The sequence below is a fragment of the Thunnus albacares genome, chromosome 10 (genome assembly GCF_914725855.1).
Source record: "Thunnus albacares chromosome 10, fThuAlb1.1, whole genome shotgun sequence".
NCBI classification, from domain to species: Eukaryota; Metazoa; Chordata; class Actinopteri; order Scombriformes; family Scombridae; genus Thunnus; species Thunnus albacares.
Window position 1 is genome coordinate 6,578,284 of NC_058115.1, and position 16,618 is coordinate 6,594,901.

Here is a 16,618-nt window from a genome sequence, read left to right on the forward strand (position 1 = left end):
AGATGATAAACTCAGCACAATCTCCATTCCCACAGCGTGAACTGACTCAGCTCAACAACACAATCATGTTATACTCCGTTCTTTCTGTTGAAATTAGTTTCTCACTCAGTGATTCAATCATTATTACCGCTTTGCTTTTATTATGTTAAGCTGCTTTTAATCAGGCTTAACAATTCCTTCAGTTTTGTATTCACAATGAAAGACTCTGAGCAAAGGAAAGGGAATATGCCCCCTAAATTCTTTAAGAGGCGTTCAATGTGAAATATAAAATATAGGAAAAATGATGGAAGTTCTGAGGAGGAACTTCCAACTGAAGTTTTGAGTCAATATTTTAAGGTACCCTGTGGAGTTTTGCTTATGCTTTCACTGTTTGTGTGCATTGTTGAGGCTTAATAAATGTGTTGAATGTAGTTCATTCCTCATATAAGTTTCGAAACCTCTATTTGCTTCTTTTCCTTTGTTGAAACATATGTTTGGCTTGGTACTTTTCAGCTGTTTTCAGTTAGTTGAATACTGAGAAACCATCAGCAGGACTGTAATGCATCTGTCTACATTTACATCATCTGGCACACCATTATCCTCACTATGATCAACGCCTGGCTCCTCTACAAGAGGGACTGCAAAGCTCTCAAGATTTCTAGGAAATCGATACTGAACAAGGGGCAGTTTCAGGCAACTAACATCTTCTCTCATCCTGGTGAGAATGCATTTCTGCTATTTACCATCATACTTTATAATACTATGATAAATAATAATTTATAATACTATGATAAAAATATACTTTACTGCAAATTAAAACAATTGGCCTTCAAATGAGTGCATGTTAATTTTGGGCAGATTATGTCTTTATTTGAGGAAATAAAGGCCCCAGTATTTGAAAATCTATGTATTCAGAAATGAAGGGCAAAAACTCTCTCCACTCCCATTTTCTGCAATACAGTGTCTTTCACTGTCAACTACCTCTCACTGTTTCTTGGGCAGACAAATCATGTCTAATTTAGCTGCCTTGAAAATGAGGCTTCTTCCTGTTTCTCACTCTGTTCCCTCTTTTACCACTGCTCTTCTCATAAATACAGAAACAACTTGATGTCGCAGACCATTTTAGTCAGCATCTTCTTATTCTTTGTGTCTTTGGGTTCTTAAGCAGCTTCATTAATTTTTAAGAAACATCATACAGTGCAGACTCTCTCATAAATCAAATATGTGGTTAGTTGAATAACTGAAAGGGTTTGACTTACAGTTGTTGTTACATACACCACATATGAAGACACAGGAGGACATGCAGGACTTAAAAAACTTTTTAAAAAGGAAAAGGTCAATTCTGGTATGTCATTATTGTTGGGTGCATTTAAAATAGAAGAAAGAGAGCTTTAAAAGGACTGGTTTATAAAAGGGGTCTGTATTTTTTAACAAACAGATCAAGTAGAGCGTCCAAATCACAAAAAAATAGAGATTATATTTCTTTTCTTTTTATTTACATTTATAATGTGTCTGTCTCTCTCTTTCTCTGTTTTTCTCTCTCATAGACACAAAAAACAACAACAAAGGACAAGTGTTTTTCTTTTCCTGTTTCTTTACTCCCTGGTTCTTAAGAAGCTCTGGGCTCCCAGCAAGCTACTGTATCTGCGATTGTGCAGAACACTGTGATGTCAGTGAAGAAAACAGGAAGTTAATGATCACAAGTCTTATTATCTTTTGGGGAGAAAATCTTCAGGGATCTGCTTTGTAAGTTTCTAAGTTGATGTCTTAGACATTAATCTTTTAACTGGAGTAGGAAAGTTAAGAATGTACTTTTTTTTATTTAATCTCAAAAATGTCTGACAAAATCCTTATCTCTAGCTATTATTTGGACTGCGCTACAAAGGAGATCTTAATGGAATGGAATTTAAAGTTAATCTTAAGAACATACAAGCCTATGTGACAAAGGCTGCCACATCATGTGAACCATAAGCACATTTGAATGTATGAGTAATACACACAATGGTGCCTTGTCCTTTAGGAAATTTACAGTTAGCAGGTGATGGTTTTGATCCATCAACGTCCAGGTTATGGCCTAGCGCTCTGCTGTCAGTCTGCCAAAATGGGAGTAGCACCCACAATACCTCACTGACAAATCATTTAATTACCTTTTGGTGCAATCTGGCTTCTAGTTTCATGCCGGCACAGAGTTTGCAGTGGTGACAATGCATTCAAAAGGCCATTTTCCTCAGTCCATTATTTTACGCTTGCACCTGTTAAGTCATTTTCTGGCTCCAAAACAACCTATCTCTGCCAAGGTGGGTGTGGTGAAAAACCATAGGTTTTCTAAGCAGATCAGACCAGATCAGATCAGTGCAGTGTAAGTGCAAAGAGCAATTTTCATGGCTCTACTTGGCAAAAGCACAGACACAAAAATCTCCTAAATCAAATAAACATTAATAAATACATGTTTCTTTTGGTATTTTTTTTTTTTTTTTAGCAAATATCTGTTAATCTCCCAGATTTAAATTGTTCAAGGCAGACTCTGTACCAGGAGAACTCATCGCTCAACTAAAGGAAGGAATCTCTGTATGTCTGTATGTATGTCCTTTGCGTATCTCTTAAACCAGTCATCCAATCGACTCCACACTTGGCTTGAGTATGACTGGAGACCCAAGCTAGTGCAGTGTAATTCCATAATTCCAGAGACATGGGGTGGGTGTCTCACCCAAGAGATGAATTGACCTTTCCAACTCTCCCACTGGGGGTTGACCAGTGACACTCACCAGATCAACCCAAGTGCTTTCAAAAATCCTTCCTAAGAGACCATGGCTGACAAAATGAAAATTATCGCCTGAACTAAGAGCATTTCAATGACCCTTGGGTCCAGAGAAAGGACACTAACCATATCTCCTGAGAGACTGCTGGACTTTTAAGACTCCCCTTTTTGCTTATGTACACATGAATTGCAATAAACTTGAGAAATACATTCCTTAGTTAACTTCTCACTGGTAAAGATCCTATTTCAGCCAAGTTTTAATTAATGCAAATTAAGTTGTATAATCAGTATGTAAATCAGATAACAGTGATCAGCAAATGTTTTCCTACAGAATGATATAATTTTGATAGCTGTGGATAATATGTGGATGAAATATTAAAATTCAGATTTATTACATTTCTTATCATGTAACAACACTTCCCTCTATTGATTAAGTCTTTTTAACACTAAAGAGTATGGATTGTTTCATGAACTACCTTCATGTTATTTGGGATCACCTATTGTTTTAATCATTGTGCATTTACTATAGTGTTAGAGATATAACATGTTTCTGAATGTTTAATCGAGTCACTAATTAAGAATGTCATGCTGAATGTTTTAATTTTATAAAGTAAGAGTTATGTAGAAAGTTTAATCTAGACACTACAAAAATGTTATGTTCAAAGTCACCTAATTGTAACTTCAACTTTTATTTCACTATGGTACTAGATGTCTAGATTGTTTGAAAAGTTAAATCAATGAAGGCTGAATGTCTGAATATCATGAGATAAGCGTTAACGTGATGTGAATGTGTAATGGGTTTTTTCTGAATGGTTTGACAATATACTGTTGTCTATAATTTTGACATGAAGGTGGGCCATAGTGACGCTTTAAGTGTGATCATGTGCGTAAACCCTAAGTTTAATTCCCTAAAAATCATAACTCTGCCATTTCAGTAACACCACATTTCTCCTTGGAAAACAAAAATTAATATTCATTTGAACTTTGGTGTGAAAATCTTTCAAACATGCCCATAACTCCGTCTGCCTTGGCTCCACAAAACTAAGGACTCCACCTCAGGCTGACCCTCCTCATCAGTAAGAAATTATCTATTTTATATTATGTTTTCCTTGAACGTCTTGTTCTTTTGTTTTTTAACTAAAATTATGCAAACTTTTAATCTTCAACTGAAACTCATTCAGTTTATTCTTTTTCATTAACATTATAATTTTTGTAACCCTAAGTTTGAAGCTATTTTTCCTTTTGAAGTTGTGCTGACCCATGTAAAGTTTTACTAAAGCCTGAATAAAGATTGTGTGTAGTCAGAAAAGTTTATACTCAAAGATCACCAAGGCCCTGTTTATACCTGGTATTAACATCTGTCTTGGGTGAACTGATCACAAGTGGACAGCTCTAAATACAGGTGTAAATGCACCCAAGACGCACTGAGGACAGATTGAGATCCGATCACTCAGACCACATTCGGAGCTGGTCTTGGCCGCATGTGGCCACATTCATTTAGCAATGTAAATGCAATGCTTCCCGGACCACATTGAAGGACCGCCTACTCAACTGACGTCCTTTACTTTCCAGCAGACTAGGTGGGGAATTGCATTGCTTCCTCCCGGTCCAAAGCAGTTCAACTTGTTTGATAACAGAATAAACAGATTCATTTGTCTTTCATGTGAATTAAAAAATGTAATCCACCTCCCGTTTTTTCCTTTTTTTCCCTGTTCCCCTAACCGGTTTCCCTCTTCAAATCGACAGTTAGAAGAGATGGATGTTAATACCAGGTGTAAACAGGGCCAAAGACTCAACAAAGCCTGAACTCAGTCATGGCCCATTGCTCCCCTTGTGTTTGGGTGTATGGTCTTTAAGGTAGACAAGCTTCTGTCTCAGCGTGTTTCTGGGTTTGAAAAACACATGGGTGCAGCGCTTGTTGAAGATCCTTTTTAGTCTCACTGATACTCCAGCCACGTATGGAATGACAATGTTGTTGCATTTGTTCTTTTCTTCTCTACATGCTGTTTTGGCATTCTTGATCTTGTTTGCATTTTTCAAGTCCAGTTTGGGTAATCACATGCTTTTAGGGCTTCCTTGCGGTATTTGTGTCATGGAGTAGCAGGGACAAGTGGACCCAAATGCAGAGACTGGAAAGCAGGGCTGAAGAAAACTATTTTTATTTGGCGTGAGCATCAAAACAAAAGCTGACAGAACAGGAATCCGCGTGAACAGGACAGGACAGAACAGACTTGACTAAACAGGACAGACCAAGACTCAACAGAAAACCAGACCTTAAATACAAACTAAACTAATCAGGGAATGGAGGACAGGTGACTAGACACAAGGGCAGGCTGGGAGTGAACGGCTGAGGGAAACACAGGGAGCAGGGCAGGGCTGACGAGACTGATACAGGGCAGGTGTGGGGAGGACGCAGAGCAGGGCCGGGCTAACGAGGGTAACGCATGGTAGGTGAGAGGAGGAGCACATGAACACAGGAGGAGAAAACACAGGGAAACCAGAAAACCAAAAAACACAATAAGCATCGTCTGACCAATAAAGGCAACCCAACTGACAGAAAGTCTCTCAGAAAGTCCAACTCAGAACAGAAAAAGTCTGAGGGCATCTGATGGATAATGACAACCATGGAATTCAAGAGAACAAAAACACAGAGTCCGAACATAACAGAATGTCCTGGCAGGATGTGACAATTTGTGCTCCCTCTATTTGGCCTCGCATTCACAGCACATTCACATTCTCAGCCTGGTGATTCAGGGTTGTGATGACCCCTATGTCTGTGTTCCAGTGGGTGGTGAGAGTCTGGGTCTCTTCTATACTTCTATGTGAAAACTTCTGTCCTCTTCAATGAGCACTGCACAGTTCAAACTACTGTTTCTAACATCCTCCTGTGTGCACTTGATGTTGCTGTTCACTGAGTTGATGTGTTCTGTGAAGATTAGTACTTCCTGGGTTTTTATTTTGACCCATGTGTCATCCAAGTATCTGAACCAATGGTTAGGTGCTGTTCCCCTGAAGGAGTCCAGGGCTCTGCTTTCTACTTCCTCCATATTGAAGAAGCCTTTTGTATGAGAGGTGAAGTTAGCTTGGATGACCGAGAATCTGACATTTTGAAAAAATAAAAGTTTTCCCAGAGAGAGTCAACAAAACCATGTTTATAGTAAAATCGACACAGCATAATGACCATTGTCTGTAACAAAGGTAAGACACAGGAGAATGTGAGTAACGGTTAAGAAGTTGTGGAAACCAAAGATGTCTTGTTGATGGGTAAAGTTTATAATAATTATAATAAACTTTATTTGTATAGCAAATGTTTTTTTAAACAATGTTTACAAAGTGCTTTACGTACAATAAAACCCAAGAAGAAAATGATGTAAAATTACCCCAATACAATAAATAATAGAGCTTAATAACAGAAAAATAGAAAATAAAAAATTAACAAAAATAGTATTACTAAAAATAGGAATAAAAGGTCATACGACAAACAAACAGATGGAACTTTACAGAAAACACAAAGACCACTCATTTGGCTCCCGATACCCGAACTGCAGTGCATGAGGAGTGACTCACATAAAGGCCTGTCTATATAAGTGTGTATTAGAAGGGATTTAAAAGATGAAACTGATTTAGCTAGCCAAACTTCCTCAGGCAGGTCATTCTACAGTCTAGGTGCCTTAATAGAGAAAGCGCAGTCACCTTTAGTCTTGAGCCTGGACTGTGGAACAGCCAAGAGGGCCTTACTTGAGGATTGTAGGCTAGAGTTTAGAGGATGTTTCGCTCAATCTAACTCTGACTACTGGCCGATCTTACAAGCCTCGTTTTATTTCCTTGAGAAGAAGAAACACAGGTTGTTTCATTGTCAATGTTTCCTCAGCTTCCTCTCAATTTCCTTTATTTTAATGTTAAATTAGGTGCTGTGCACACAAATTTGAGGAGGATTTGTTTACACATACACACAGTCATGTCATGTGACCCACACAGCACACTGTTCACCACCCACTGCAATGTTTTCACATCCCAATTCCCTTCTAATTTATGGTATTCAGCAGCCCGCAAAAGGTCAAAGTCAATATGTCAACAATTCATTCTGTCCATTCATCAAGTCAAATCTCACAAACACATGGAGCTTGACCTTCATTTCCCATACAGTTTCTATTAAAAAACATAATTCACCACATATTTTCATTGCTCTGCCCCGGTGTTAACTGACAAAATCCCATTTAAAAAAAGACAAAATGTTGCTATATTTTACTGGCAAGTCACCTGGCAAATGCCAGATGAAGGTGTTTTCATTATTGTTTATCTGGTTAGTATAATAATGGTGCTGAGATTCAGTTTGTTATGAAGAGCTCACACCAGCACACACACACACACACACTAGTTTTTGAACATTTAAATTTGTGCACATTTCTACTTTGAAATTCCAAATAGCACAAGCTGCTTTGTGACTGTAAGTGTTCTCAATATATGAAGTAGGTATAGCCAATGGAAAAATAAGATTAATCAACCTACAAACACTCCCCTCCCACTACACAGTTGTTACTTCTACACTACAGTCAGTTGTTGGAAAGATGGCAGTGATATGTGTGCGTGTGCATGTATGTTCATTGAAATATGTCTGCAATCACATTAACATCGGCTGAGTTACATAGTTACAATCTCTTTAACACAACTGCTTTGTTTTATGGCCAACCTGCTATGACAGACCATTAATGGAAAGAGAGAGAGAGAGAGATGGACAGCTAAGACAGGAGAAAGAGATGAAGAGAGAAAGACAAAGGAGGAAAAAGTAGCAATCAACAGAAAGGGAGAGAGAAAAGCAGATAGAGAAAAGGGAATAAACAGGGAAGTAGAGAAGGGTAGGGACTCAGACAAAGGGTAAGACAGATGATTAGACCATACTTTCACATTTCTCTGCTCTATGTTATTAATATTTGCTACTGCAACTATCCAGTTCCCCTACTGATAAAAAGAACGTTTCATCTTTTACATTCTTTCATGTTTGAACCCATGTTACATGTTGGAGGTTGCTGTATGATATTAACTGCAAAGTTATAAAGTTGAGCGACTGTCATTTTTTCCCCACATACTGTCTTTGTTGTCGGGTTTTATACCGACCACAGTGGCTTACACTCCACAGTGGCCCGCCAACTACCACAGCTTGAGGTTGAAGCCGATGTGGAAGTACCTTAAAGTGCAATGCCAACAACGTCCACTAGATGCTGGCTCTGATTGACTCTCATTCAAAAAGCCTCAACCTCTCTCTACTAACTCAGTCTTTTTTTTGTAGCCTCTGCATTCATGCCCTTTTCTCAGGCTGGAAAATGTATAAAGCAACACTAAACTGTAATCATTGCAGTTGATCATGTAAATGAATAAATATGGCCAACAAAATAATCCTTATGAATTTAATTTTCAACTCAGTTCCAGTTGTTCCTGCTTGTGAATTGTGTTTGTTTTTGTGTGTGAATGTGTGTGTGGACTAAGACAGATGGCCAAATCTTCCCACATTACCTAAGGGTTAGCAGCAGTGTTGTTACCAGGCATATTTTAAAAAGAATGAGGGGGGTGGGTGGGTGCTTTTAAATCATGATGTTACAGTGGTAGAGGGCTCAGTGGTTGATGACTGTCAGCTATCAGCGATGCAACCCTATTTCTCACTGTTTCGATGCAACAATTGGTGTGCAAATGAATACTTCCACTTATGCAGAGGGCGCCAATGTGACTATATGCAGCCCAGACCACCTCCAAATGTGGTCTGAGCAATCAGATCTCAATGCGTCCTCACTGTGTCTTCGGTGCATTCATACCTGTACTTAGAGCTGTCCATTTGTGATCAGATCACCCAAGACACATTTAAATGCCAGGTATGAACAGGGCCTTATATTAGGTAGAAATGTTACACAAACTCTGTGCATGTTTGACCTATTTTACTCTGTAGAAGCACACATAGAAAGGAGAAGGGCAGTTAAAGAAAAAAGACAGAGGATGAGGAGAAAAGAAAAGTGGAAAAGAGGGAGAACACAGGAAAGGAGAGAGCAGGACAGGGAAATTCTTTAAAAAGTGTCACAACCGAGAAAAGTAAGAGAGGGCAGGAACGAACGAAGAAATCATCTCAGTAGAAATGATTACGGGAGCGAAGGGGCTACAGTGGATTGAAGGGAGGGAGAAGAGTGGAGGGAGGGTAGTGACTCAGACAAAAAAGAGTTGAAAGGGAAACAGGGATTGAAGGACAGTGATGTAGGTGGGATAGAAGATGCATTGAGCACAGCAGGTCTTCCCTCCAGTCGTTTCAGTTCAATAACTCACTGGAAAATAGGATAAAGTACTGGTCTGGACAAGGCAGGAGGAAAGAGATACAGAGAGGTGAAAAATAACCCAAATGCTTTATAGAAAAGTACAGAAGTGCACTGCATTCACAAAGCAGATCAGGATTTTGTAATTATGATAAAAATTGGAAAGGTGCCACATACTGGCCACTCCTTTGCTCAGTAGAACCACTGATCAGCCCCAAAAAGGTAAGTTATCAGCTTGGTTAACTTGATACTTCCAATGTATAGGCTATAAGTTAATGTACATTTTGTTGCTAGTAGAGTTAAGGTTTATAGATAACAGTTTTACAACTGTGCTTTTTGTTACCTTAATCTGTGGAGGTGGTGTTGCCTCCATGGGCAACGGAGATACTTAACTTTAGCTAACAGGCATGATTGAGTTGTTATTAACGTTAACGTATAGCCAAGGTAGCCTAGCTAACCAGGGAGAATTGTTGATGTAGCCTAATCTGTAAGTGTTATGCCTTTCTCAAGTGTTCGGTCACTGCAGCAGGAAACTGAGGAAATGGCAGAATAAACACCATATTACAAACATAACGATGATCTGTGGTATTTTCTTCAAAAGCAAAGTGTTGCTGAAGAAAACATTAACAAAATGCAACAAGACAAGGTAATTCCACTTTCATGGCAAGAATACACACAATATTTCCATAGGAATGTTTATGTAGGCTAACTAAGGTATTAGTCAGTAGAAGTTTTCAGAGCAAATTTGACTAATGAGCAGACAAATACACTGAATAACTTAAGTAGCCTATGGAACTTTAGGAAGTTAGAAACTGGGCTGTAATTAGGCTTGAATTTGAAGATATCCTGCACTGTTAAATCTATGGACTAAAAGTCTGTGGTTTTGTAAGGTCTATTAGCCTTTGTAGTCTGTAAGAGAAATTAAAGTTTGTGAATGTGGAGAAAAGATCTGGAGGTGTAGAAAAAATGAGGGCTTTACTGAACATCTGAAATTGCAAGTTTACAAAGGCCTGTATACAACTACTGACACAATGAGGCACTAATTACACCAAGACTGCTTAGGTTTGCAACTTATTTGCCTTTTGTTGGTAAAAATTGTGAAATAACACTGTTAAAAAAACAAAAACTTGGAAAAGTCATGATTAGTCATGATGCTTACCACATTGTAACTATTTATACTCTGGTACAAACAAACTGGCAGTTCATTTAAAGCTAGCTCTGCTAATTTTTGATGTTTCTTCACAGATCAGACACATCACTTAAAATAGAGACGTAGAGGATGCCTACCTTGCATGCTATATACCAGTGTATGGGCACAGGATTGTTACGAGGCAATACTGTCTGGACAAAGAAAAACACATTCAACACTATGACACCAAATGGACTTAATGATGACTTCAGCTTAAAATGGTTTCTAGGTTAAAACTGTTTGTAATCTATATGTCCCTTTATGACCATCTAGTGTATGTTCTTAATAGGGAATCAATGATGGTCAGTAACAGTGTTTTGTATGTAATGGGATTTAAATCAGATTTCATTGTATACTTGAGATTGGTCCCTGTATCTAGAACCATATGATAAGAAAAGTGATTGGTTCCTAAATAATTGGGTCCAACTCCCAGCTGTGTACCAACTCTGCCCTTGTTTATATATGACTGAACTGAACCTGTATACTTAAATGCTCTGAAGAAGGCTTTGTGTCCTCCTTGACTAGAAAATTTGAAATGTGCCACCTTTTTTTACATTTTTGGAACATGCCTACTGGATTTTGGGTTTAGCGCTGCACTGAGAATCCCATTGTTTAAGCGCAACCTCCTTCTCCAATTCAATAGCTGAAGCATGTCCCTTCTTGAAAGACTGCTAAAGAAAATGAGGATAGCAACACGTGCAGTGATGAGGAATCCGAACAGGAACTTTGACCCGCAAGAAAAGCAAGCTTTGATCAAGTTCACCAAAAATTGAGTTGGGGTGGATGCATGAGGGAAAATAAGTGCGGAAGCATTCTGGTGGGGGTACCAGGGTACTTGATGTATCCAAGGATTCAACCAAAAAAGACCCTATGTCTCATGCAAGAGAGCTGTTTTTTCCACATGGTGAGTCAAAAAAAGGAAAATGGGAAGACTTCATTCACGATGTTTATGAATTTAAGGAATCAGAACTTGATGAGAGCACTACTGTGGCTTATTTGTTCACACTGCCAAAATTTGGGATTTTACAATATACCGAAGCACAACATGTCACATCGACAAATTTGACACAGAAGTGGACAGCAAGATGGACAGACATAGTGACACTGTAGGAGAGCAGCAGAGACAGAGATTGGTCTGATCAGCACCTGACTGTAAAGTCTAATTAGTTAACCTTACTTAAAAAAAAACCTGTAAACCAATTGCCTTAAGTAAAGTGGAATAGGTATTGTATGTTGTACTAACAAATACTTATTTAGTATAGTACAATTAAACTTGAGTTTAAGTAATAAAAAACCTGTATAGAGTACGTGATAATTTACTTTAGATGTACTCTTGACTTAGTATAGACTACTGTGTGTGTATTCCAGCCAACACATTTATTTCAGTTGGGCTAACTAATGTGACATTTCCTGCAACTTATAATTTCTCAGTTGTACTTACTTGAAGAGCAATCTGATTTACTTGTTAAAACCATGCAAACCTTAAAAAGTCCAAGTAAGTGTTACTTGTGTAATTTAAGCGATTCAAACATCCATTATACATGAATGAAAAACAGGTTCCATTCTCCTAAAATCCCATTTACAATCACACATAATAAATCAAGGTAGTGACACAGTTCAAAGTTCAATTATATGCATTTATTATTTTTTGCACAAACAATACAGTACTTTACTAAACTCAATTTACTAGTAAAATCAACCTTTGAAACCTTCTGAATCTAGTTAAAATGGAACAAAACCAGTCAGGGATGTGGCCAATACCACATAAATGGTTCCATTACAGCAGCAACTCCAGTGTTACCTCCAGCATTACCTTGACATTTGTAATTTTATTCTGCCTGTATTTTATCAGCTTTGCCTGTAATTTTCCAGATAAACCATGTTTTCTCTGTATATAACTTCATTTTGTTAAAATTTGTAAGAATATCCCAACAGGCAGAGAGTTTATTGATGTTGTCTCTTTTCAAAGCAAAGTAATTGTATTGGGCAACTGGCTGTGTGGAAACTCATTTATGCCAGGAAAAACATTTAAAAAATAAAAATACTCAATCAAAATTGTGACTGAAGTAAAAATGAGTCAAATTTTTGAACTAATAATTCAAATTTTGGCATAAGCATCTCATGATTTTGACTTATGAGTAATATAATTGTTAACTTTCCATCCTTTTTTTTTTCTTTTCCTGGAGGAAATGGGCCTTTTATGCAGCTACTTTTCATTAGTGTTACTTAATCTTCTTTCAGTGCTCTGACTTAACATTTCGGTGAATCCACAACATTTTCATGCCTGTGTTTCCCGTACTTTAAGCCACTACAAGAACATTTACACATGACTTTCATCTCATCCGGAAGTCTAATGTAAAGGATAACACTGAACAATCCAGTGTGTATATTTACCACCATCTCCCATGAGGTGTGGTGTAAGTGTGTCCGGTACAGAGATGTTCGGTGGTGAAAGTGCTAGTAAGCTCAGTCAAATCAGCACGTTAGATAACTGATGGAGATACCAATTGGTTTCAAGGAGGACAGATTAAAATGTAAGTTACTATTAGTGATATTTACCAATTGAAGAAAATATCCAGACTAAAATGATCAATGTCAAGGTTTTGGTGTCAATCCCACGATATCTGCTGCTGTAACAGAACCAGCGCACACACACATGCCTTGGGAGCTAAAATTCACAACCCTAAAAAAATAAATATTCTTAAAAATGTACAGCATAAAAGCAAATGTACAGCGTAAAAGCAAGGCCCAGGGATTGACAAGACTTCATTTCACACAAGGCTCATTAGTTTCTGCATCAGCCAGACATTTCAATGAAGTGCTTTGATTTTCCAGCATGTACTTTCACTTTTCTCTCCTCAAATGACTGTGTGCATCCCCAGCATAGGAGTGTTGTGAACAATGGTAGACTGTAGACTGCTAGACTGTCTTTTTTGGCCTGTCTGCCCGCATATATATAGTATGTACAGCCAGTACCAAAATTGTTGATGGTACAATAAGTAATACTTGCCAGCTGATCAGTTGGGCTTTATAAAAAGAAATATTATAATTCTGGGGGGGGAAATCCAACCCTGACCTTTAATTTAACACATAATCCTGTAACAACAACTTTAATTTTGTAATAACAATAACACGTAGCTTATAGACCAAACTTGGTAAAGAACTAATGGGCTGACAAGTGCAAAGTGGCTTCATTTAGTAAGTGTAACAATATGAAAGAGTAATGACTGGCAATGGATCTCACACTTTGTATGAATGAACATAAACTGGCAGCCTCTTGACGTAACTTACTGATGAACCAATGGGCTAATAATTTGAAAGGTTTGCCTTAATTTAGTTAACATAACAACTGAAAGCAACTGAATCCACTGTCATAAACAAGTATATCTAATGTTGAACGCCACTCTTGAGTATTTACATGAACAGGAGATTTTTAAAGGTTTGCAGTTTTGGTGGGATTTTGTTCCCTTGCAAACCAAGCATCATTCTTTGAATGAAGGTGAAGGTGTTTTTCATGGCTTTAGGGTAGTCCAGATGTAAGGCATAAAGCAGGCCAAACAAGACACAGAGTGCTTGAGATAGGTTCTGGAGATCCATTACAATACCTCCCTCAACAATGATGGCAGTAGACACTGGGTCAAGGCGGAGATGATTTGGAGAGAGAGGCACATCTTGACACTTGTGCCCAGGCCTCATCATTGTCAGAATCCTGTATAAAAACCAAACAAAAACAACATTACAACAGGGAAATGTTGATAGACATGATCAGTTGTCACTGTCATCTGTCTTGCCTACACTGCTTTCCAGCCTTGTCCATAAAGTTTTCACTTCACACACATCTGCATTTAGCAGTTTTATCGACATTAGGAGGCCTAACATATTTCTCGACCAGTTTACAGATGTCCAGTAAAGAACATGAAAGAAATCATTCACATTTCATTCAATTTCCTTTGCTGTCCTCACTGGCTTGTACTATAATAGTGTATGCGAGGGAGAGAGATGTTCTACCGCTTGCGCAGAATACACAACCGTGGCATGGCAAGTGGGCTTAGCACTGTTGAGCTCAGCAGTGTAACCCAGTGACATGGACTGCAAACAGAGTTCGTTGTATGGCAGCTTCATCGTATGGGTGATGCTACAAGCCTAGCTCATGTGAAGTGAGAAAAATACACCTTTCACTATCTCCATATGCATCTAAAAAAAAAAATGTTAAGATTTTTTGGAGGCATTTCTGCTTTATTCAGTAGTGACAGTAGAGAGACAGGAAAGGCAGGGGAGAGCGAGAGAGATGATGACATGCAGCAAAGGGCTCCCACCACTTTGAATCTTGGCCGCTATGATTAGAAATCAGCCTTGATATGTGATACGCCTCTACCAGGTGAACTACCGGGTGACCTAAATGCAGCTACATTTAAAACTCACCTAAAACCTTGTTAATTTTTTTTTTATCTTGACTCATCATAAATATGCAAAGTCTAGTACTGAAATAACTCAGTTTTGGAGATAAAAGGTGTATTTCACTCATTTCACAGGAGATAGGCAGTCCTCCTTCAAGCAGAGCACAAACAAATAATTCAGTATGCTCTCGATAACATGTCAGCAGTTGCAGGAGAACCCCTGAGGACCACCATAACCACAGCAGTAAAAATACATGTCATGTATGAAGACAAAAAACCAACTTGCAGGAAAGTCCTGAAGCTGATTGAAGCAAGTCACCATTAGGCTCGAAGGCTGTTAACTTTGCCGACTTCTGGTAATGTTATAGTAAATACAGAGGCCAGTTGTCAGTCATGGGTGGGTATTTAAATTTCATTTAGTATAACAGAAAAGAACACACTGTGAGAAATATATGTAATTCCAAGTCCAAGTGACTAATTCCAAGTCAGGGTAATTCATAATTGTCTACTTGTGCCCTTGTCAGTATGTCTTTGATGTGCCACTGCCCCTCAAACATTGATGTGTTACTATTCAGTGTTACCCAGACATTGAACTTTGCTTTTTGTGGTGGTTTCAAGGGTATGTGGCTAGCCCCTCACATCGCATCACTTGAGAATTGAATAAGTAACAGCAGTACATTCTGTGATTAACTTTTAACTCAGGATTACTGTTCCAAAAAGTATCTGATTTTCACACAATGACCCCCTTTACCTCCTGTTCTATTCCAATTTATGAGCAAACTAAAAGTTATGTACACCTGATTATAAATGCTGCTCTGGGTGGGGCCAATTTTATTTTGTTGGGCTGCCCCAGTAAATTTTTATGTTCATTTTGGCTATGCAACTATGTCCCAGATTTAATGTATTCAATTTTAAAATACTATGGTCATAGTAAAGGCAAACCCAGTTATTGGTTGTTGTAAAGTGATTTAAAATGTAATGCACTGACTTTGTACTTTAAACCTGCAGTGTACAACTTTTACATATAAATGAACATCGGTTACATTGAAGCCTTTGCCAAACAAGCCCACACCATGCTGATTAAGCCTATCACCTCCAGATAATGTCTCTGTATTTCACAGTATATTGAGTTTTAAAATCTCATGTATGGGGCGGTATTATCACGCTGGCCGTTTTCACACAGCTCTTCTAGACCTTCCAAATGTTATTGGACCGAATAGATCAAATTTAATGAACGAGTAAAACGACTTCGAGTTTTTTGGGTTTTTTTCAGCTAAAACACAGTTGAACAAAAATATTATATGAAATAGTAAGTTTACTTTATTTATTGTTAGTTTGTCTAAAATCTAAACTGCATTCAACAAAATGTCAGATGGCTGATATTACTCTTCATCCATCATTTGCCGTTTAGTGTAATTGCTAAACATTTTTTTATGTAACACATAATCTTCAAGATGAGTACCAGTGTTTGAACGTCAGTGTTATATTAAAAAGCTGTGGGCACTGGTGCTACCAGTTGGTACTCTTATAAATCAGGTAAAGTGGTTTACAAGTGTTGTTGAAATGTTGAATCAAAGGCATGATAGGGCCTATAATTTGCCATTCCCACAGTGTACATACATAACACATTCCTTAAATAATCAAGGCTATGCACCTACCTACCTGCCCCATGACTTTCAGTACAGTTCATAATATGATGATAACAAATAAAAAACAGATGTAATACATGTAGGATTGCCATTTACCAGCTGAACACATGTTGATAACAGAACCATTAATTCAAGACACTGTAGGAATCATTTAGACACATTTAAGATAGATAGTATCACATAATATGCCAAGGCAATTATGAGATTTCGGGACAATTCCAGTCGTGCAGTCTGGCAGATCTGAAAGTCGGCATTCTTTGTGCAGTTTGCCGCTGTCTTTCTGGGAACAGCCTGAAACACAATAAAGGACATTGTTAAACTCTCAAAATGATAACCATAAAAATCTGAATGTA

The 16,618-nt window shown here is 38.0% G+C and overlaps 1 long non-coding RNA gene across 1 annotated transcript; it reads left to right on the forward strand.

The window, feature by feature from the left end:
• Positions 1-8,931: 8,931 nt before the first annotated feature.
• Positions 8,932-14,261, forward strand: LOC122990509. Its single transcript, XR_006405387.1, has 3 exons — positions 8,932-9,252; positions 9,541-9,676; positions 10,276-14,261. It is a non-coding gene; the product is annotated as an uncharacterized LOC122990509 (long non-coding RNA).
• The last annotated feature ends 2,357 nt before the right edge of the window (positions 14,262-16,618 follow it).